The sequence below is a fragment of the Pseudophryne corroboree genome, chromosome 3, assembly GCF_028390025.1.
Source record: "Pseudophryne corroboree isolate aPseCor3 chromosome 3, aPseCor3.hap2, whole genome shotgun sequence".
NCBI classification, from domain to species: domain Eukaryota; kingdom Metazoa; phylum Chordata; class Amphibia; order Anura; family Myobatrachidae; genus Pseudophryne; species Pseudophryne corroboree.
Genome location: NC_086446.1, coordinates 126595419 through 126611767, shown reverse-complemented (window position 1 = coordinate 126611767; position 16349 = coordinate 126595419). Strand labels below are relative to the sequence as shown.

The 16349-nt window shown below is 40.9% G+C and overlaps 9 non-coding genes and 60 pseudogenes across 9 annotated transcripts; all 69 read left to right on the top strand.

Moving 5' to 3' along the window:
- Nucleotides 1-52: 52 nt before the first annotated feature.
- On the top strand, nt 53-171 carry LOC134888213 (5S ribosomal RNA; annotated as a pseudogene).
- Nucleotides 172-278: 107 nt separating this feature from the next.
- Nucleotides 279-397, top strand: LOC135068788 (5S ribosomal RNA). Its single transcript, XR_010254980.1, has one exon. It is a non-coding gene; the product is annotated as a 5S ribosomal RNA (ribosomal RNA).
- A 107-nt stretch (nt 398-504) lies between these two features.
- Nucleotides 505-623, top strand: LOC134895471 (5S ribosomal RNA; annotated as a pseudogene).
- Nucleotides 624-730: 107 nt separating this feature from the next.
- LOC134896710 (5S ribosomal RNA) lies at nt 731-849 on the top strand (annotated as a pseudogene).
- A 107-nt stretch (nt 850-956) lies between these two features.
- LOC135067419 (5S ribosomal RNA) lies at nt 957-1075 on the top strand. The gene has a single exon (XR_010253635.1). It is a non-coding gene; the product is annotated as a 5S ribosomal RNA (ribosomal RNA).
- A 107-nt stretch (nt 1076-1182) lies between these two features.
- On the top strand, nt 1183-1301 carry LOC134887768 (5S ribosomal RNA; annotated as a pseudogene).
- A 107-nt stretch (nt 1302-1408) lies between these two features.
- On the top strand, nt 1409-1527 carry LOC134895274 (5S ribosomal RNA; annotated as a pseudogene).
- A 107-nt stretch (nt 1528-1634) lies between these two features.
- On the top strand, nt 1635-1753 carry LOC134894748 (5S ribosomal RNA; annotated as a pseudogene).
- Nucleotides 1754-1860: 107 nt separating this feature from the next.
- LOC134892379 (5S ribosomal RNA) lies at nt 1861-1979 on the top strand (annotated as a pseudogene).
- Nucleotides 1980-2086: 107 nt separating this feature from the next.
- Nucleotides 2087-2205, top strand: LOC134898359 (5S ribosomal RNA; annotated as a pseudogene).
- A 333-nt stretch (nt 2206-2538) lies between these two features.
- Nucleotides 2539-2657, top strand: LOC134889338 (5S ribosomal RNA; annotated as a pseudogene).
- A 107-nt stretch (nt 2658-2764) lies between these two features.
- Nucleotides 2765-2883, top strand: LOC134895609 (5S ribosomal RNA; annotated as a pseudogene).
- Nucleotides 2884-2990: 107 nt separating this feature from the next.
- LOC134888063 (5S ribosomal RNA) lies at nt 2991-3109 on the top strand (annotated as a pseudogene).
- Nucleotides 3110-3216: 107 nt separating this feature from the next.
- Nucleotides 3217-3335, top strand: LOC134896923 (5S ribosomal RNA; annotated as a pseudogene).
- Nucleotides 3336-3442: 107 nt separating this feature from the next.
- On the top strand, nt 3443-3561 carry LOC134890064 (5S ribosomal RNA; annotated as a pseudogene).
- Nucleotides 3562-3668: 107 nt separating this feature from the next.
- Nucleotides 3669-3787, top strand: LOC134897863 (5S ribosomal RNA; annotated as a pseudogene).
- Nucleotides 3788-3894: 107 nt separating this feature from the next.
- Nucleotides 3895-4013, top strand: LOC134895756 (5S ribosomal RNA; annotated as a pseudogene).
- Nucleotides 4014-4120: 107 nt separating this feature from the next.
- LOC135062045 (5S ribosomal RNA) lies at nt 4121-4239 on the top strand. Its single transcript, XR_010248406.1, has one exon. It is a non-coding gene; the product is annotated as a 5S ribosomal RNA (ribosomal RNA).
- A 107-nt stretch (nt 4240-4346) lies between these two features.
- On the top strand, nt 4347-4465 carry LOC134895507 (5S ribosomal RNA; annotated as a pseudogene).
- A 107-nt stretch (nt 4466-4572) lies between these two features.
- On the top strand, nt 4573-4691 carry LOC134895551 (5S ribosomal RNA; annotated as a pseudogene).
- Nucleotides 4692-4798: 107 nt separating this feature from the next.
- On the top strand, nt 4799-4917 carry LOC134897920 (5S ribosomal RNA; annotated as a pseudogene).
- Nucleotides 4918-5024: 107 nt separating this feature from the next.
- Nucleotides 5025-5143, top strand: LOC134889054 (5S ribosomal RNA; annotated as a pseudogene).
- Nucleotides 5144-5250: 107 nt separating this feature from the next.
- On the top strand, nt 5251-5369 carry LOC134889355 (5S ribosomal RNA; annotated as a pseudogene).
- A 107-nt stretch (nt 5370-5476) lies between these two features.
- LOC134894747 (5S ribosomal RNA) lies at nt 5477-5595 on the top strand (annotated as a pseudogene).
- A 107-nt stretch (nt 5596-5702) lies between these two features.
- LOC134894572 (5S ribosomal RNA) lies at nt 5703-5821 on the top strand (annotated as a pseudogene).
- A 107-nt stretch (nt 5822-5928) lies between these two features.
- On the top strand, nt 5929-6047 carry LOC134898358 (5S ribosomal RNA; annotated as a pseudogene).
- A 107-nt stretch (nt 6048-6154) lies between these two features.
- On the top strand, nt 6155-6273 carry LOC134897102 (5S ribosomal RNA; annotated as a pseudogene).
- A 107-nt stretch (nt 6274-6380) lies between these two features.
- On the top strand, nt 6381-6499 carry LOC134895506 (5S ribosomal RNA; annotated as a pseudogene).
- Nucleotides 6500-6606: 107 nt separating this feature from the next.
- Nucleotides 6607-6725, top strand: LOC134895550 (5S ribosomal RNA; annotated as a pseudogene).
- Nucleotides 6726-6832: 107 nt separating this feature from the next.
- On the top strand, nt 6833-6951 carry LOC134897354 (5S ribosomal RNA; annotated as a pseudogene).
- Nucleotides 6952-7058: 107 nt separating this feature from the next.
- LOC134889053 (5S ribosomal RNA) lies at nt 7059-7177 on the top strand (annotated as a pseudogene).
- A 107-nt stretch (nt 7178-7284) lies between these two features.
- Nucleotides 7285-7403, top strand: LOC134892344 (5S ribosomal RNA; annotated as a pseudogene).
- Nucleotides 7404-7510: 107 nt separating this feature from the next.
- LOC134894746 (5S ribosomal RNA) lies at nt 7511-7629 on the top strand (annotated as a pseudogene).
- A 107-nt stretch (nt 7630-7736) lies between these two features.
- LOC134894571 (5S ribosomal RNA) lies at nt 7737-7855 on the top strand (annotated as a pseudogene).
- Nucleotides 7856-7962: 107 nt separating this feature from the next.
- LOC134898357 (5S ribosomal RNA) lies at nt 7963-8081 on the top strand (annotated as a pseudogene).
- Nucleotides 8082-8414: 333 nt separating this feature from the next.
- Nucleotides 8415-8533, top strand: LOC134893529 (5S ribosomal RNA; annotated as a pseudogene).
- Nucleotides 8534-8639: 106 nt separating this feature from the next.
- LOC134894278 (5S ribosomal RNA) lies at nt 8640-8758 on the top strand (annotated as a pseudogene).
- A 107-nt stretch (nt 8759-8865) lies between these two features.
- Nucleotides 8866-8984, top strand: LOC134895608 (5S ribosomal RNA; annotated as a pseudogene).
- Nucleotides 8985-9091: 107 nt separating this feature from the next.
- LOC134888062 (5S ribosomal RNA) lies at nt 9092-9210 on the top strand (annotated as a pseudogene).
- A 107-nt stretch (nt 9211-9317) lies between these two features.
- LOC134896276 (5S ribosomal RNA) lies at nt 9318-9436 on the top strand (annotated as a pseudogene).
- A 107-nt stretch (nt 9437-9543) lies between these two features.
- On the top strand, nt 9544-9662 carry LOC134894024 (5S ribosomal RNA; annotated as a pseudogene).
- Nucleotides 9663-9769: 107 nt separating this feature from the next.
- On the top strand, nt 9770-9888 carry LOC134897322 (5S ribosomal RNA; annotated as a pseudogene).
- Nucleotides 9889-9995: 107 nt separating this feature from the next.
- Nucleotides 9996-10114, top strand: LOC134895755 (5S ribosomal RNA; annotated as a pseudogene).
- A 107-nt stretch (nt 10115-10221) lies between these two features.
- LOC134895665 (5S ribosomal RNA) lies at nt 10222-10340 on the top strand (annotated as a pseudogene).
- A 107-nt stretch (nt 10341-10447) lies between these two features.
- LOC134885859 (5S ribosomal RNA) lies at nt 10448-10566 on the top strand. The gene has a single exon (XR_010169963.1). It is a non-coding gene; the product is annotated as a 5S ribosomal RNA (ribosomal RNA).
- A 108-nt stretch (nt 10567-10674) lies between these two features.
- Nucleotides 10675-10793, top strand: LOC134896464 (5S ribosomal RNA; annotated as a pseudogene).
- A 107-nt stretch (nt 10794-10900) lies between these two features.
- Nucleotides 10901-11019, top strand: LOC134891085 (5S ribosomal RNA; annotated as a pseudogene).
- Nucleotides 11020-11072: 53 nt separating this feature from the next.
- Nucleotides 11073-11191, top strand: LOC134888480 (5S ribosomal RNA; annotated as a pseudogene).
- A 107-nt stretch (nt 11192-11298) lies between these two features.
- LOC135066758 (5S ribosomal RNA) lies at nt 11299-11417 on the top strand. Its single transcript, XR_010252999.1, has one exon. It is a non-coding gene; the product is annotated as a 5S ribosomal RNA (ribosomal RNA).
- Nucleotides 11418-11524: 107 nt separating this feature from the next.
- LOC134887566 (5S ribosomal RNA) lies at nt 11525-11643 on the top strand (annotated as a pseudogene).
- Nucleotides 11644-11750: 107 nt separating this feature from the next.
- LOC135067866 (5S ribosomal RNA) lies at nt 11751-11869 on the top strand. Its single transcript, XR_010254074.1, has one exon. It is a non-coding gene; the product is annotated as a 5S ribosomal RNA (ribosomal RNA).
- Nucleotides 11870-11976: 107 nt separating this feature from the next.
- On the top strand, nt 11977-12095 carry LOC134898454 (5S ribosomal RNA; annotated as a pseudogene).
- A 107-nt stretch (nt 12096-12202) lies between these two features.
- On the top strand, nt 12203-12320 carry LOC134888107 (5S ribosomal RNA; annotated as a pseudogene).
- A 107-nt stretch (nt 12321-12427) lies between these two features.
- On the top strand, nt 12428-12546 carry LOC134897510 (5S ribosomal RNA; annotated as a pseudogene).
- Nucleotides 12547-12653: 107 nt separating this feature from the next.
- Nucleotides 12654-12772, top strand: LOC134894910 (5S ribosomal RNA; annotated as a pseudogene).
- A 107-nt stretch (nt 12773-12879) lies between these two features.
- LOC134898488 (5S ribosomal RNA) lies at nt 12880-12998 on the top strand (annotated as a pseudogene).
- A 107-nt stretch (nt 12999-13105) lies between these two features.
- Nucleotides 13106-13224, top strand: LOC134885685 (5S ribosomal RNA). Its single transcript, XR_010169796.1, has one exon. It is a non-coding gene; the product is annotated as a 5S ribosomal RNA (ribosomal RNA).
- A 107-nt stretch (nt 13225-13331) lies between these two features.
- LOC134893168 (5S ribosomal RNA) lies at nt 13332-13450 on the top strand (annotated as a pseudogene).
- Nucleotides 13451-13556: 106 nt separating this feature from the next.
- Nucleotides 13557-13675, top strand: LOC134891686 (5S ribosomal RNA; annotated as a pseudogene).
- Nucleotides 13676-14008: 333 nt separating this feature from the next.
- LOC134887812 (5S ribosomal RNA) lies at nt 14009-14127 on the top strand (annotated as a pseudogene).
- A 107-nt stretch (nt 14128-14234) lies between these two features.
- Nucleotides 14235-14353, top strand: LOC134897428 (5S ribosomal RNA; annotated as a pseudogene).
- A 53-nt stretch (nt 14354-14406) lies between these two features.
- On the top strand, nt 14407-14525 carry LOC134893511 (5S ribosomal RNA; annotated as a pseudogene).
- Nucleotides 14526-14632: 107 nt separating this feature from the next.
- On the top strand, nt 14633-14751 carry LOC134884346 (5S ribosomal RNA). The gene has a single exon (XR_010168497.1). It is a non-coding gene; the product is annotated as a 5S ribosomal RNA (ribosomal RNA).
- Nucleotides 14752-14858: 107 nt separating this feature from the next.
- Nucleotides 14859-14977, top strand: LOC134890082 (5S ribosomal RNA; annotated as a pseudogene).
- A 107-nt stretch (nt 14978-15084) lies between these two features.
- Nucleotides 15085-15203, top strand: LOC135070484 (5S ribosomal RNA). Its single transcript, XR_010256647.1, has one exon. It is a non-coding gene; the product is annotated as a 5S ribosomal RNA (ribosomal RNA).
- A 107-nt stretch (nt 15204-15310) lies between these two features.
- On the top strand, nt 15311-15429 carry LOC134897030 (5S ribosomal RNA; annotated as a pseudogene).
- Nucleotides 15430-15762: 333 nt separating this feature from the next.
- LOC134894038 (5S ribosomal RNA) lies at nt 15763-15881 on the top strand (annotated as a pseudogene).
- Nucleotides 15882-15988: 107 nt separating this feature from the next.
- On the top strand, nt 15989-16107 carry LOC134892800 (5S ribosomal RNA; annotated as a pseudogene).
- Nucleotides 16108-16214: 107 nt separating this feature from the next.
- On the top strand, nt 16215-16333 carry LOC134895383 (5S ribosomal RNA; annotated as a pseudogene).
- The last annotated feature ends 16 nt before the right edge of the window (nt 16334-16349 follow it).

The window sequence follows — 16349 nt, the reverse complement described above, 5'->3', positions numbered from 1 at the left end:
TTATGTACCAGTACTTAGAAGTAGAAAAGTTCTAACAGAATCCATAAAGCTCATCTACAGCCAAACCACACTGGATGCGCCCAATCTCATCTGATCTTGTAAGCTAAACAGTGTTGGGCCTGGTTAGTACTTGGATGGAAGACCACCTGGGAATACAAGGTGCTGTAGGTATTTTTATACTGCCAACACCGTTCTGTTGATGCATTCCATTTTCAAATTTATTCATTTATGAACCAGTAGCTAGAAGTAGAAAAGTTCTAACAGAAACTACAAAGCTCATCTACAGCCACACCACACTGGATACACGCAATCTCATTTGATCTTGGAAGCTAAGCAGTGTTGGGCCTGGTTAGTACTTGGATGGGATACCACCTGGGAATACAAGGTGCTGTAGGTATTTATATACTGACAACACCGTTCTGTTGATGCATTCCATTTTCAAACGTATTCATTTATGAACCAGTAGTTAGAAGTAGAAAAGTTCTAACAGAAACAACAAAGCTCATCTACAGTCAAACCATACTGGATTTGCCCAATCTCATCTGATCTTGGAAGCTAAGCAGTGTTGGGCCTGGTTAGTACTTGGGTGGTAGACCAACTGGGAATACAAGATGCTGTAGGTATTTTTATACTGCCAACACCGTTCTGTTGATGCATTCCATTTTCAAACTTTTTCATTTATTTACCAGTAGTTAGAAGTAGAAAAGTTCTAACAGAATCCACAAAGCTCATCTACAGCCACGCAACACTGGATACGCCAAATCTCATCTGATCTTGGAAGCTAAGCAGTGTTGGGCCTGGTTAGTACTTCGATGGTAGACCACCTGGGAATACAAGGTGCTTTAGGTATTTTTATACTGCCAACACCGTTCTGTTGATGCATTCCATTTTCAAATTTATTCATTTATGAACTAGTAGCTAGAAGTAGAAAAGTTCTAACAGAAACTGTAAAGCTCATCTACAGCCACACCACACTGGATACGCCCAATCTCATCTGATCTTGGAAGCTAAGCAGTGTTAGGCCTGGTTAGTACTTGGATGGGAGACCACCTGGGAATACAAGGTGCTGTAGGTATTTTTATACTGCCAACACCGTTCTGTTGATGCATTCCATTTTCAAACTTATTCATTTATGTACCAGTACTTAGAAGTAGAAAAGTTCTAACAGAAACCACAAAGCCCATCTACAGCCACACCACACTGGATACCCCCAATCTCATCTGATCTTGGAAGCTAAGCAGTGTTAGGCCTGGTTAGTACTTGGATGGGAGACCACCTGGGAATACAAGGTGCTGTAGGAATTTTTATACTGCCAACACCGTTCTGTTGATGCATTCCATTTTCAAATTTATTCATTTATGAACCAGTAGCTAGAAGTAGAAAAGTTCTAACAGAAACCACAAAACTCATCTACAGCCACACCACATTGGATATGCCCAATCTCATCTGATCTTGGGAGCTAAGCAGTTTTGGGCCTGGTTAGTACTTTAATGGGAGATCACCTGGGAATACAAGGTGCTGTAGGTGTTTTTATACTGCCAACATCGTTCTGTTGATGCATTCCATTTTCAAACTTATTCATTTATGTACCAGTAGTTAGAAGTAGAAAAGTTCTAACAGAAACCACAAAGCTCGTCTACAGCCACACCACACTGGATACGCCCAATCTCATCTGATCTTGGAGGCTAAGCAGTGTTGGGCCTGGTTAGTACTTGGATGGGAGACAACCTGGGAATACAAGATGCTGTAGGTATTTTTATACTGCCAACATCGTTCTGTTGATGCATTCCATTTTCAAACTTATTCATTCATGTACCAGTAGTTAGAAGTAGAAAAGTTCTAACAGAAACCACAAAGCTCATCTACAGCCATGCAGCACTGGATGCGCCCAATCTCATATGATCTTGGGAGCTAAGCAGTGTTGGGCCTGGTTAGTACTTTAATGGGAGACCACCTGGGAATACAAGGTGCTGTAGGTATTTTTATACTGACAGCACCGTTCTGTTGATGCATTCCATTTTCAAACTTATTCATTTATGAACCAGTAGTTAGAAGTAGAAAAGTTCTAACAGAAACCACAAAGCTCATCTACAGTCAAACCATACTGGATTTGCCCACTCTCATCTGATCTTGGAAGCTAAGCAGAGTTGTGCCTGGTTAGTACTTGGGTGGTAGACCACCTGGGAATACAAGATGCTGTAGGTATTTTTATACTGCCAACACCGTTCTGTTGATGCATTCCATTTTCAAACTTTTTCATTTATTTACCAGTAGTTAGAAGTAGAAAAGTTCTAACAGAAACCACAACGCTCATCTGCAGTCACACCACACCGGATATGCCCAATCTCATCTGATATTGGAAGCTAAGCAGTGTTGAGCCTGGTTAGTACTTGGGTGGTAGACCACCTGTGAATACAAGCTGCAGTAGGTTTTTTTATACTGCCAACACCGTTCTGTTGATGCATTCCATTTTCAAAATTATTCATTTATGTTCCAGTAGTTAGCAGAAGAAAAGTTCTAACAGAAACCACAAAGCTCATCTACAGCCACACCACACTGGATAAGCCCAATCTCATCTGATCTTGGAAGTTAAGCAGTGTTGGGCCTGGTTAGTACTTGGATGGCAGACCACCTGGGAATACAAGGAGCTGTAGGTATTTTCATACTGCCAACACCATACTGTTGATGCATTCCATTTTCAAATTTGTTCATTTATGTACCAGTAGTTAGAAGTAGAAAAGTTCTAAAAGAAACCACAAAGCTCATTTGCAGCCACACCACACTGGATACGCCCAATCTCATCTGATCTTGGAAGCTAAGCAGTGTTGAGCCTGGTTAGTACTTGGGTGGTAGACCACCTAGGAATACAAGGTGCAGTAGGTATTTTTATACTGCCAATACCGTTCTGTTGATGCATTCCATTTTCAAACTTATTAATTTATGTACCAGTAGTTAGAAGTAGAAAAGTTCTAACAGAAACAACAAAGATAACCTACAGCCAAACCACACTGGATAGGCCCAATCTCATCTGATCTTGTAAACTAAGCAGTGTTGGGCCTGGTTAGTACTTGGATGGGAGACCACCTGGGAATACAAGGTGCTGTAGGTATTTTTATACTGCCAACACCGTTCTGTTGATGCATTCCATTTTCAAATTTATTTATTTATGTACCAGTAGTTAGAAGTAGAAAAGTTCTAAAAGAAACCACAAAGCTCATTTGCAGCCACACCACACTGGATACGCCCAATCTCATCTGATCTTGGAAGCTAAGCAGTGTTGAGCATGGTTAGTACTTGGGTGGTAGACCACCTGGGAATACAAGATGCAGTAGGTATTTTTATACTGCCAATACCGTTCTGTTGATGCATTCCATTTTCAAATTTATTCATTTATGTACCAGTAGTTAGAAGTAAAAAAGTTCTAACAGAAACCATGAAGCTCATCTACAGCCACACCACACTTGATACGCCCAATCTCATCTGATCTTGGAAGCTAAGCAGTGTTGGGCCTGGTTAGTATTTGGATGGGAGACCACCTGGGAATACAATGTGCTGTAGGTATTTGAATACTGCCAACACCGTTCTGTTAATGCATTCCATTTTCAAACTTATTCATTTATGTACCAGTAGTTAGAAGTAGAAAAGTTCTAACAGAAACCATAAAGCTCATCTACAGCAAAACCACACAGGATACGCCCAATCTCATCTAATCTTGGAAGCTAAGCAGTGTTGAGCCTGGTTAGTACTTGGGTGGTAGACCACCTGGGAATAAAAGGTGCAGTAGGTATTTTTATACTGCCAACACCGTTCTGTTGATGCATTCCATTTTCAAACTTATTAATTTATGTACCAGTAGTTAGAAGTAGAAAAGTTCTAACAGAAACCACAAAGCTCATCTGCAGCCACACCACACTGGATACGCCCAATCTCATCTGATCTTGGAAGCTAAGCAGTGTTGGGCCTGGTTAGTATTTGGATGGGAAAACACCTGGGAATACAAGGTGCTCTAGGTATTTTTATACTGCCAACTCCGTTCTGTTGATGCATTCCATTTTCAAACTTATTCATTTATGTACCAGTAGTTAGAAGTAGAAAAGTTCTAACAGAAACCATAAAGCTCATCTACAGCCACACCACACTGGATATGCCCAATCTCATCTGATCTTGGAAGCTAAGCAGTGTTGGGCCTGGTTAGTACTTGGATGGGAGACCACCTGGGAATACAAGGTGCTGTAGGTATTTTTATACTGCCAACACCGTTCTGTTGATGCATTCAATTTTCAAATTTATTCATTTATGAACCAGTAGCTAGAAGTAGAAAAGTTCTAACAGAAACTATGAAACTCATCCGCAGCCACACCACACTGGATACGCCCAATCTCATTTGTTTTTGGAAGCTAAGCAGTGTTGGGCCTGGTTAGTACTTGGATGGGAGACCACCTGGGAATACAAAGTGCTGTAGGTATTTTTATACTGACAACACCGTTCTGTTGATGCATTCCATTTTCAAACTTATTCATTTATGAACCAGTAGTTAGAAGTAGAAAAGTTCTAACAGAAACAACAAAGCTCATCTACAGTCAAACCATACTGGATTTGCCCAATCTCATCTGATCTTGGAAGCTAAGCAGTGTTGGGCCTGGTTAGTACTTGGGTGGTAGACCACCTGGGAATACAAGATTCTGTAGGTATTTTTGTACTGCCAACACCGTTCTGTTGATGTATTCCATTTTCAAACTTTTTCATTTATTTAACAGTAGTTAGAAGTAGAAAAGTTCTAACAGAATCCACAAAGCTCATCTACAGCCACTCAACACTGGATACGCCAAATCTCATCTGATATTGGAAGCTAAGCAGTGTTGGGCCTGATAAGTACTTGGATGGGAGACCACCTAGGAATACAAGGTGCTTTAGGTATTTTTATACTGCCAACACCGTTCTGTTGATGCATTCCATTTTCAAACAGATTCATTTATGTACCAGTAGTTAGAAGTAGAAAAGTTCTAACAGAAACCACAAAGCTTATCTACAGCCACACCACACTGGATACGCCCAATCTCATCTGGTCTTGAAAGCTAAGCAGTGTTGGGCCTGGTTAGTACTTGGGTGGGAGACCACCTGGGAATACAAGGAGCTGTAGGTATTTTCATACTGCCAACACCATACTGTTGATGCATTCCATTTTCAAATGTATTCATTTATGAACCAGTAGCTAGAAGTAGAAAAGTTCTAACAGAAACCACAAAACTCATCTACAGCCACACCACATTGGATATGCCCAATCTCATCTGATCTTGGGAACTAAGCAGTGTTGGGCCTGGTTAGTACTTTAATGGGAGACCACCTGGGAATACAAGGTGCTGTAGGTGTTTTTATACTGCCAACATCGTTCTGTTGATGCATTCCATTTTCAAACTTATTCATTTATGTACCAGTAGTTAGAAGTAGAAAAGTTCTAACAGAAACCACAAAGCTCGTCTACAGCCACACCACACTGGATACGCCCAATCTCATCTGATCTTGGAGGCTAAGCAGTGTTGGGCCTGGTTAGTACTTGGATGGGAGACAACCTGGGAATACAAGATGCTGTAGGTATTTTTATACTGCCAACATCGTTCTGTTGATGCATTCCATTTTCAAACTTATTCATTCATGTACCAGTAGTTAGAAGTAGAAAAGTTCTAACAGAAACCACAAAGCTCATCTACAGCCATGCAGCACTGGATGCGCCCAATCTCATATGATTTTGGGAGCTAAGCAGTGTTGGGCCTGGTTAGTACTTTAATGGGAGACCACCTGGGAATACAAGGTGCTGTAGGTATTTTTATACTGACAGCACCGTTCTGTTGATGCATTCCATTTTCAAACTTATTCATTTATGAACCAGTAGTTAGAAGTAGAAAAGTTCTAACAGAAACCACAAAGCTCATCTACAGTCAAACCATACTGGATTTGCCCACTCTCATCTGATCTTGGAAGCTAAGCAGAGTTGTGCCTGGTTAGTACTTGGGTGGTAGACCACCTGGGAATACAAGATGCTGTAGGTATTTTTATACTGCCAACACCGTTCTGTTGATGCATTCCATTTTCAAACTTTTTCATTTATTTACCAGTAGTTAGAAGTAGAAAAGTTCTAACAGAAACCACAAAGCTCATCTGCAGTCACACCACACCGGATATGCCCAATCTCATCTGATATTGGAAGCTAAGCAGTGTTGAGCCTGGTTAGTACTTGGGTGGTAGACCACCTGTGAATACAAGGTGCTGTAGGTATTTTTATACTGCCAACACCGTTCTGTTGATGCATTCAATTTTCAAATTTATTCATTTATGAACCAGTAGCTAGAAGTAGAAAAGTTCTAACAGAAACTATGAAACTCATCCGCAGCCACACCACACTGGATACGCCCAATCTCATTTGTTTTTGGAAGCTAAGCAGTGTTGGGCCTGGTTAGTACTTGGATGGGAGACCACCTGGGAATACAAAGTGCTGTAGGTATTTTTATACTGACAACACCGTTCTGTTGATGCATTCCATTTTCAAACTTATTCATTTATGAACCAGTAGTTAGAAGTAGAAAAGTTCTAACAGAAACAACAAAGCTCATCTACAGTCAAACCATACTGGATTTGCCCAATCTCATCTGATCTTGGAAGCTAAGCAGTGTTGGGCCTGGTTAGTACTTGGGTGGTAGACCACCTGGGAATACAAGATTCTGTAGGTATTTTTGTACTGCCAACACCGTTCTGTTGATGTATTCCATTTTCAAACTTTTTCATTTATTTAACAGTAGTTAGAAGTAGAAAAGTTCTAACAGAATCCACAAAGCTCATCTACAGCCACTCAACACTGGATACGCCAAATCTCATCTGATATTGGAAGCTAAGCAGTGTTGGGCCTGATAAGTACTTGGATGGGAGACCACCTGGGAATACAAGGTGCTTTAGGTATTTTTATACTGCCAACACCGTTCTGTTGATGCATTCCATTTTCAAACAGATTCATTTATGTACCAGTAGTTAGAAGTAGAAAAGTTCTAACAGAAACCACAAAGCTTATCTACAGCCACACCACACTGGATACGCCCAATCTCATCTGGTCTTGAAAGCTAAGCAGTGTTGGGCCTGGTTAGTACTTGGGTGGGAGACCACCTGGGAATACAAGGAGCTGTAGGTATTTTCATACTGCCAACACCATACTGTTGATGCATTCCATTTTCAAATGTATTCATTTATGAACCAGTAGCTAGAAGTAGAAAAGTTCTAACAGAAACCACAAAACTCATCTACAGCCACACCACATTGGATATGCCCAATCTCATCTGATCTTGGGAACTAAGCAGTGTTGGGCCTGGTTAGTACTTTAATGGGAGACCACCTTGGAATACAAGGTGCTGTAGGTGTTTTTATACTGCCAACATCGTTCTGTTGATGCATTCCATTTTCAAACTTATTCATTTATGTACCAGTAGTTAGAAGTAGAAAAGTTCTAACAGAAACCACAAAGCTCGTCTACAGCCACACCACACTGGATACGCCCAATCTCATCTGATCTTGGAGGCTAAGCAGTGTTGGGCCTGGTTAGTACTTGGATGGGAGACAACCTGGGAATACAAGATGCTGTAGGTATTTTTATACTGCCAACATCGTTCTGTTGATGCATTCCATTTTCAAACTTATTCATTCATGTACCAGTAGTTAGAAGTAGAAAAGTTCTAACAGAAACCACAAAGCTCATCTACAGCCATGCAGCACTGGATGCGCCCAATCTCATATGATTTTGGGAGCTAAGCAGTGTTGGGCCTGGTTAGTACTTTAATGGGAGACCACCTGGGAATACAAGGTGCTGTAGGTATTTTTATACTGACAGCACCGTTCTGTTGATGCATTCCATTTTCAAACTTATTCATTTATGAACCAGTAGTTAGAAGTAGAAAAGTTCTAACAGAAACCACAAAGCTCATCTACAGTCAAACCATACTGGATTTGCCCACTCTCATCTGATCTTGGAAGCTAAGCAGAGTTGTGCCTGGTTAGTACTTGGGTGGTAGACCACCTGGGAATACAAGATGCTGTAGGTATTTTTATACTGCCAACACCGTTCTGTTGATGCATTCCATTTTCAAACTTTTTCATTTATTTACCAGTAGTTAGAAGTAGAAAAGTTCTAACAGAAACCACAAAGCTCATCTGCAGTCACACCACACCGGATATGCCCAATCTCATCTGATATTGGAAGCTAAGCAGTGTTGAGCCTGGTTAGTACTTGGGTGGTAGACCACCTGTGAATACAAGCTGCAGTAGGTTTTTTTATACTGCCAACACCGTTCTGTTGATGCATTCCATTTTCAAAATTATTCATTTATGTTCCAGTAGTTAGCAGAAGAAAAGTTCTAACAGAAACCACAAAGCTCATCTACAGCCACACCACACTGGATACGCCCAATCTCATCTGATTTTGTAAGCTAAGCGGTGTTGGGCCTGGTTAGTACTTGGATGGGAGACCACCTGGGAATACAAGATGCTGTAGGTATTTTTATACTGCCAACACCGTTCTGTTGATTCATTCCATTGTCAAATTTATTCATTTATGAACCAGTAGCTAGTAGTAGAAAGTTCTAACAGAAACCACTAAGCTCATCTACAGCCACACCACACTGGATAAGCCCAATCTCATCTGATCTTGGAAGTTAAGCAGTGTTGGGCCTGGTTAGTACTTGGATGTCAGACCACCTGGGAATACAAGGAGCTGTAGGTATTTTCATACTGCCAACACCATACTGTTGATGCATTCCATTTTCAAACTTGTTCATTTATGTACCAGTAGTTAGAAGTAGAAAAGTTCTAAAAGAAACCACATAGCTCATTTGCAGCCACACCACACTGGATACGCCCAATCTCATCTGATCTTGGAAGCTAAGCAGTGTTGAGCCTGGTTAGTACTTGGGTGGTAGACCACCTAGGAATACAAGGTGCAGTAGGTATTTTTATACTGCCAATACCGTTCTGTTGATGCATTCCATTTTCAAACTTATTCATTTATGTACCAGTAGTTAGAAGTAGAAAAGTTCTAACAGAAACAACAAAGATAACCTACAGCCAAACCACACTGGATAGGCCCAATCTCATCTGATCTTGTAAACTAAGCAGTGTTGGGCCTGGTTAGTACTTGGATGGGAGACCACCTGGGAATACAAGGTGCTGTAGGTATTTTTATACTGCCAACACCGTTCTGTTGATGCATTGCATTTTCAAATTTATTTATTTATGTACCAGTAGTTAGAAGTAGAAAAGTTCTAAAAGAAACCACAAAGCTCATTTGCAGCCACACCACACTGGATACGCCCAATCTCATCTGATCTTGGAAGCTAAGCAGTGTTGAGCATGGTTAGTACTTGGGTGGTAGACCACCTGGGAATACAAGGTGCAGTAGGTATTTTTATACTGCCAATACCGTTCTGTTGATGCATTCCATTTTCAAATTTATTCATTTATGTAACAGTAGTTAGAAGTAAAAAAGTTCTAACAGAAACCATGAAGCTCATCTACAGCCACACCACACTTGATACGCCCAATCTCATCTGATCTTGTAAGCTAAGCAGTGTTGGGCCTGGTTAGTATTTGGATGGGAGACCACCTGGGAATACAATGTGCTGTAGGTATTTGAATACTGCCAACACCGTTCTGTTGATGCATTCCATTTTCAAACTTATTCATTTATGTACCAGTAGTTAGAAGTAGAAAAGTTCTAACAGAAACCATAAAGCTCATCTACAGCAAAACCACACAGGATACGCCCAATCTCATCTGATCTTGGAAGCTAAGCAGTGTTGAGCCTGGTTAGTACTTGGGTGGTAGACCACCTAGGAATTAAAGGTGCAGTAGGTATTTTTATACTGCCAACACCGTTCTGTTGATGCATTCCATTTTCAAACTTATTCATTTATGTACCAGTAGTTAGAAGTAGAAAAGTTCTAACAGAAACCACAAAGCTCATCTGCAGCCACACCACACTGGATACGCCCAATCTCATCTGATCTTGGAAGCTAAGCAGTGTTGGGCCTGGTTAGTATTTGGATGGGAAAACACCTGGGAATACAAGGTGCTCTAGGTAATTTTATACTGCCAACTCCGTTCTGTTGATGCATTCCATTTTCAAACTTATTCATTTATGTACCAGTAGTTAGAAGTAGAAAAGTTCTAACAGAAACCATAAAGCTCATCTACAGCCACACCACACTGGATACGCGCAATCTCATCTGATCTTGTAAGCCTCGCAGTGTTGGGCCTGGTTAGTACTTGGATGGAAGACCACCTGGGAATACAAGGTGCTGTAGGTATTTTTATACTGCCAAGACCGTTCTGTTGATGCATTTCATTTTCAAATTTATTCATTTATGAACCAGTAGTTAGAAGTAGAAAAGTTCTAAAAGAAACCACAAAGCTCATCTACAGCCACACCACATTGGATACGCCCAATCTCATCTGATCTTGGGAGCTAAGCAGTGTTGGGCCTGGTTAGTACTTTAATGGGAGACCACCTGGGAATACAAGGTGCTGTAGTTTTTTTTTATACTGCCAACATCGTTCTGTTGATGCATTCCATTTTCAAACTTATTCATTTATGTACCAGTAGTTAGAAGTAGAAAAGTTCTAACAGAAACCACAAAGCTCATCTACAGCCACACCACGCTGGATACGCCCAATCTCATCTGATCTCGGAAGCTAAGCAGTGTTTGGCCTGGTTAGTACTTGGATGGGAGACAACCTGGGAATACAAGATGCTGTAGGTATTTTTATACTGCCAACACCGTTCTGTTGATGCATTCCATTTTCAAACAGATTCATTTATGTACCAGTAGTTAGAAGTAGAAAAGTTCTAACAGAAACCACAAAGCTTATCTACAGCCACACCACACTGGATTCGCCCAAACTCATCTGATCTTGGAAGCTAAGCAGTGTTGGGCCTGGTTAGTACTTGGATGGGAGACCACCTGAGAATACAAGGTGCTTTAGGTATTTTTAGAAGTAGAAGTAGAAGTAGAAAAGTTCTAACAGAAACCATAAAGCTAATCTACAGCCACACCACACTTGATACACCCAATCTCATCTGATCTTGAAAGCTAAGCAGTGTTGGGCCTGGTTAGTATTTGGATGGGAGACCACCTGGGAATACAAGGTGCTGTATGTTTTTTTATACTGCCAACACCGTTCTGTTGATGCATGAAATTTTCAAATTTATTCATTTATGAACCAGTAGCTAGAAGTAGAAAAGTTCTAACAGAAACTACAAAGCTCATCTACAGCCACACCACACTGGATACACCCAATCTCATTTGATCTTGTAAGCTAAGCAGTGTTGGGCCTGGTTAGTACTTGGATGGGAGACCACCTGGGAATACAAGGTGCTGTAGGTATTTTTATACTGCCAACACCGTTCTGTTGATGCATTCCATTTTCAAATTTATTCATTTATGTACCAGTACTTAGAAGTAGAAAAGTTCTAACAGAAACCATAAAGCTCATCTACAGCCAAACCACACTGGATACGCCCAATCTCATCTGATCTTGTAAGCTAAACAGTGTTGGGCCTGGTTAGTACTTGGATGGGAGACCACCTGGGAATATAAGGTGCTGTAGGTATTTTTATACTGCCAACACCGTTCTGTTGATGCATTCCATTTTCAAATTTATTCATTTATGAACCAGTAGCTAGAAGTGGAAAAGTTCTAACAGAAACTACAAAGCTCATTTACAGCCACACCACACTGGATACACCCAATCTCATTTGATCTTGGAAGTTTAGCAGTGTTGGGCCTGGTTAGTACTTGGATGGGAGACCACCTGGGAATACAAGGTGCTGTAGGTATTTTTATACTGACAACACCGTTCTGTTGATGCATTCCATTTTCAAACTTTTTCATTTATTTACCAGTAGTTAGAAGTAGAAAAGTTCTAACAGAATCCACAAAGCTCATCTACAGCCGCGCAACACTGGATACGCCAAATCTCATCTGATCTTGGAAGCTAAGCAGTGTTGGGCATGGTTAGTACTTGGATGGGAGACCACCTGGGAATACAAGGTGCTCAAGGTATTTTTATACTGCCAACACCGTTCTGTTGATGCATTCCATTTTCAAATTTATTCATTTATGTACCAGTACTTAGAAGTAGAAAAGTTCTAACAGAAACCATAAAGCTCATCTACAGCCAAACCACACTGGATACGCCCAATCTCATCTGATCTTGGAAGCTAAGCAGTGTTGGGCCTGGTTAGTACTTGGGGGGAGACCACATGGGAATACAAGGAGCTGTAGGTATTTTCATACTGCCAACACCGTTCTATTGATGCATTCCATTTTCAAACTTATTCATTTATGTACCAGTAGTTAGAAGTAGAAAAGTTCTAACAGAAACCACAAAGCTCATCTACAGCCACACCACACTGGATACGCCCAATCTCATCTGATCTTGTAAGCCTCGCAGTGTTGGGCCTGGTTAGTACTTGGATGGAAAACCACCTGGGAATACAAGGTACTGTAGGTATTTTTATACTGCCAAGACCGTTCTGTTGATGCATTCCATTTTCAAATTTATTCATTTATGAACCAGTAGTTAGAAGTAGAAAAGTTCTAAAAGAAACTACAAAGCTCATCTACAGCCACACCAAATTGGATACGCCCAATCTCATCTGATCTTGGGAGCTAAGCAGTGTTGGGCCTGGTTAGTACTTTAATGGGAGACCACCTGGGAATACAAGGTGCTTTAGGTATTTTTATACTGCCAACACCGTTCTGTTGATGCATTCCATTTTCAAACAGATTCATTTATGTACCAGTAGTTAGAAGTAGAAAAGTTCTAAAAGAAACCACAAAGCTCATTTGCAGCCACACCACACTGGATACGCCCAAACTCATATGATCTTGGAAGCTAAGCAGTGTTGAGCCTGGTTAGTACTTGGGTGGTAGACTACCTGGGAATACAAGGAGCAGGAGGTATTTTTATACTGCCAACACCGTTCTGTTGATGCATTCCATTTTCAAACTTATTCATTTATGTACCAGTAGTTAGAAGTAGAAAAGTTCTAACAAAAACCACAAAGCTCATATGCAGCCACACCACACTGGATACGCCCAATCTCATCTGATCTTGGAAGCTAAGCAGTGTTGGGCCTGGTTAGTACTTGGATGGGAAACCACCTGGGAATACAAGGTGCTGTAGGTATTTTTATACTGCCAACACCGTTCTGTTGATGCATTCCATTTTCAAACTTATTCATTTATGTACCAGTAGTTAGAAGTAGAAAAGTTCTAACAGAAACCACAAAGATAATCTACAGCCACACCACACTGGATATGCCCAATCTCATCTGATCTTGTAAGATAAACAGTGTTGGGCCTGGTTAGTACTTGGATGGGAGACCACCTGGGTATACAAGGTGCTGTAGGTACTTTATACTGCCAACACCGTTCTGTTGATGCATTCCATTTTCAAATTTATTCATTTATGAACCAGTAGCTAGAAGTAGAAAAGTTCTAACAGAAACTACAAAGCTCATCTACAGCCACACCACACTGGATACACCCAATCTCATCTGATCTTGGAAGCTAAGCAGTGTTGGGCCTGGTTAGTATTTGGGTGGTATACCACCTGGGAATACAAGATGCTGTAGGTATTTTTATACTGCCAACACCGTTCTGTTGATGTATTTCATTTTCAAACTTATTCATTTATTTACCAGTAGTTAGAAGTAGAAAAGTTCTAACAGAATCCATAAAGCTCATCCACAGCCACTCAACAATGGATACGCCAAATCTCATATGATATTGGAAGCTAAGCAGTGTTGGGCCTGGTTAGTACTTGGATGGGAGACCACCTGGGAATACAAGGTGCTTTAGGTATTTTTATACTGCCAACACCGTTCTGTTGATGCATTCCATTTTCAAACAGATTCATTTATGTACCAGTAGTTAGAAGTAGAAAAGTTCTAACAGAAACCACAAAGCTTATCTACAGCCACACCACACTGGATACGCCCAATCTCATCTGATCTTGGAAGCTAAGCAGTGTTGGGCCTGGTTAGTACTTGGGTGGTAAACCACCTGGGAATACAAGGAGCTGTAGGTATTTTCATACTGCCAACACAGTTCTATTGATGCATTCCATTTTCAAACTTATTCATTTATGTACCAGTAGTTAGAAGTAGAAAAGTTCTAACAGAATCCACAAAGCTCATCTACAGCCACTCAACACTGGATACGCCAAATCTCATCTGATCTTGGAAGCTAAGCAGTGTTGGGCCTGGTTAGTACTTAGATGGGAGACCACCTGGGATTACAAGGTGCTTTAGGTATTTTTATAAGTAGAAGTAGAAGTAGAAAGGTTCTAACAGAAACCATAAAGCTAATCTACAGCCACACAACACTTGCTACACCCAATCTCATCTGATCTTGGAAGCTAAGCAGTGTTGGGCCTGGTTAGTATTTGGATGGGAGACCACCTGGGAATACAAGGAGCTGTAGGTATTTTTATACTGCCAACACCGTTCTACTGATGCATTCCATTTTCAAACTTATTCATTTATGTACCAGTAGTTAGAAGTAGAAAAGTTCTAACAGAATCCACAAAGCTCATCTACAGCCACACCACACTGGATACGCCCAATCTCATTTGATCTTGGAAGCTAAGCAGTGTTTGGCCTGGTTAGTACTTGGATGGGAGACCACCTGGGAATACAAGGTGCTGTAGGTATTTTTATACTGCCAACACCGTTCTGTTGATGCATTCCATTTTTAAATTTATTCATTTATGTACCAGTACTTAGAAGTAGAAAAGTTCTAACAGAAACCATAAAGCTCATCTACAGCCAAACCACAATGGATACGCCCAATCTCATCTGATCTTGTAAGCTAAACAGTGTTGGGCCTGGTTAGTACTTGGATGGGAGACCACCTGGGAATACAAGGTGCTGTAGGTATTTTTATACTGCCAACACCGTTCTGTTGATGCATTCCATTTTCAAATTTATTCATTTATGAACCAGTAGCTAGAAGTGGAAAAGTTCTAACAGAAACTACAAAGCTCATTTACAGCCACACCACACTGGATACACCCAATCTCATTTGATCTTGGAAGCTTAGCAGTGTTGGGCCTGGTTAGTACTTGGATGGGAGACCACCTGGGAATACAAGGTGCTGTAGGTATTTTTACACTGACAACACCGTTCTGTTGATGCATTCCATTTTCAAACTTATTCATTTATGAACCAGTAGTTAGAAGTAGAAAAGTTCTAACAGAAACAACAAAGCTCATCTACAGTCAAACCATACTGGATTTGCCGAATCTCATCTGATCTTGGAAGCTAAGCAGTGTTGGGCCTGGTTAGTACTTGGGTGGTAGACCACCTGCGAATACAAGATGCTGTAGGTATTTTTATACTGCCAACACCGTTCTGTTGATGCATTCCATTTTCAAACTTTTTCATTTATTTACCAGTAGTTAGAAGTAGAAAAGTTCTAACAGAATCCACAAAGCTCATCTACAGCCGCGCAACACTGGATTTGCCAAATCTCATCTGATCTTGGAAGCTAAGCAGTGTTGGGCCTGCTTAGTACTTGGATGGGAGACCACCTGGGAATACAAGGTGCTTAAGGTATTTTTATACTGCCAACACCGTTCTGTTGATGCATTCCATTTTCAAACTTATTCATTTATGTACCAGTAGTTAGAAGTAGAAAAGTTCTAACAGAAACCACAAAGCTTATCTACAGCCACACCACACTGGATTCGCCCAATCTCATCTGATCATGGAAGCTAAGCAGTGTTGGGCCTGGTTAGTACTTGGGTGGGAGACCACCTGGAAATACAAGGAGCTGTAGGTATTTTCATACTGCCAACACCGTTCTATTGATCCATTCCATTTTCAAACTTATTCATTTACGTACCAGTAGTTAGAAGTAGAAAAGTTCTAACAGAAACCGCAAAGCTCATCTGCAGCCACATCACACTGGATACGCCCAATCTCATCTGATCTTGGAAGCTAAGCAGTGTTGAGCCTGGTTAGTACTTGGGTGGTAGACCACCTGTGAATACAAGGTGCAGTAGGTATTTTTATACTGCCAACACCGTTCTGTTGATGCATTCCATTTTCAAACTTATTCATTTATGTTCCAGTAGTTAGCAGAAGAAAAATTCTAACAGAAACCACAAAGCTCATGTACAGCCGCACCACACTGGATACGCCCAATCTCATCTGATCTTGTAAGCTAAGCAGTGTTGGGCCTGGTTAGTACTTGGATGGGAGACCACCTGGGAATACAAGATGCTGTAGCTATTTTTATACTGCCAAC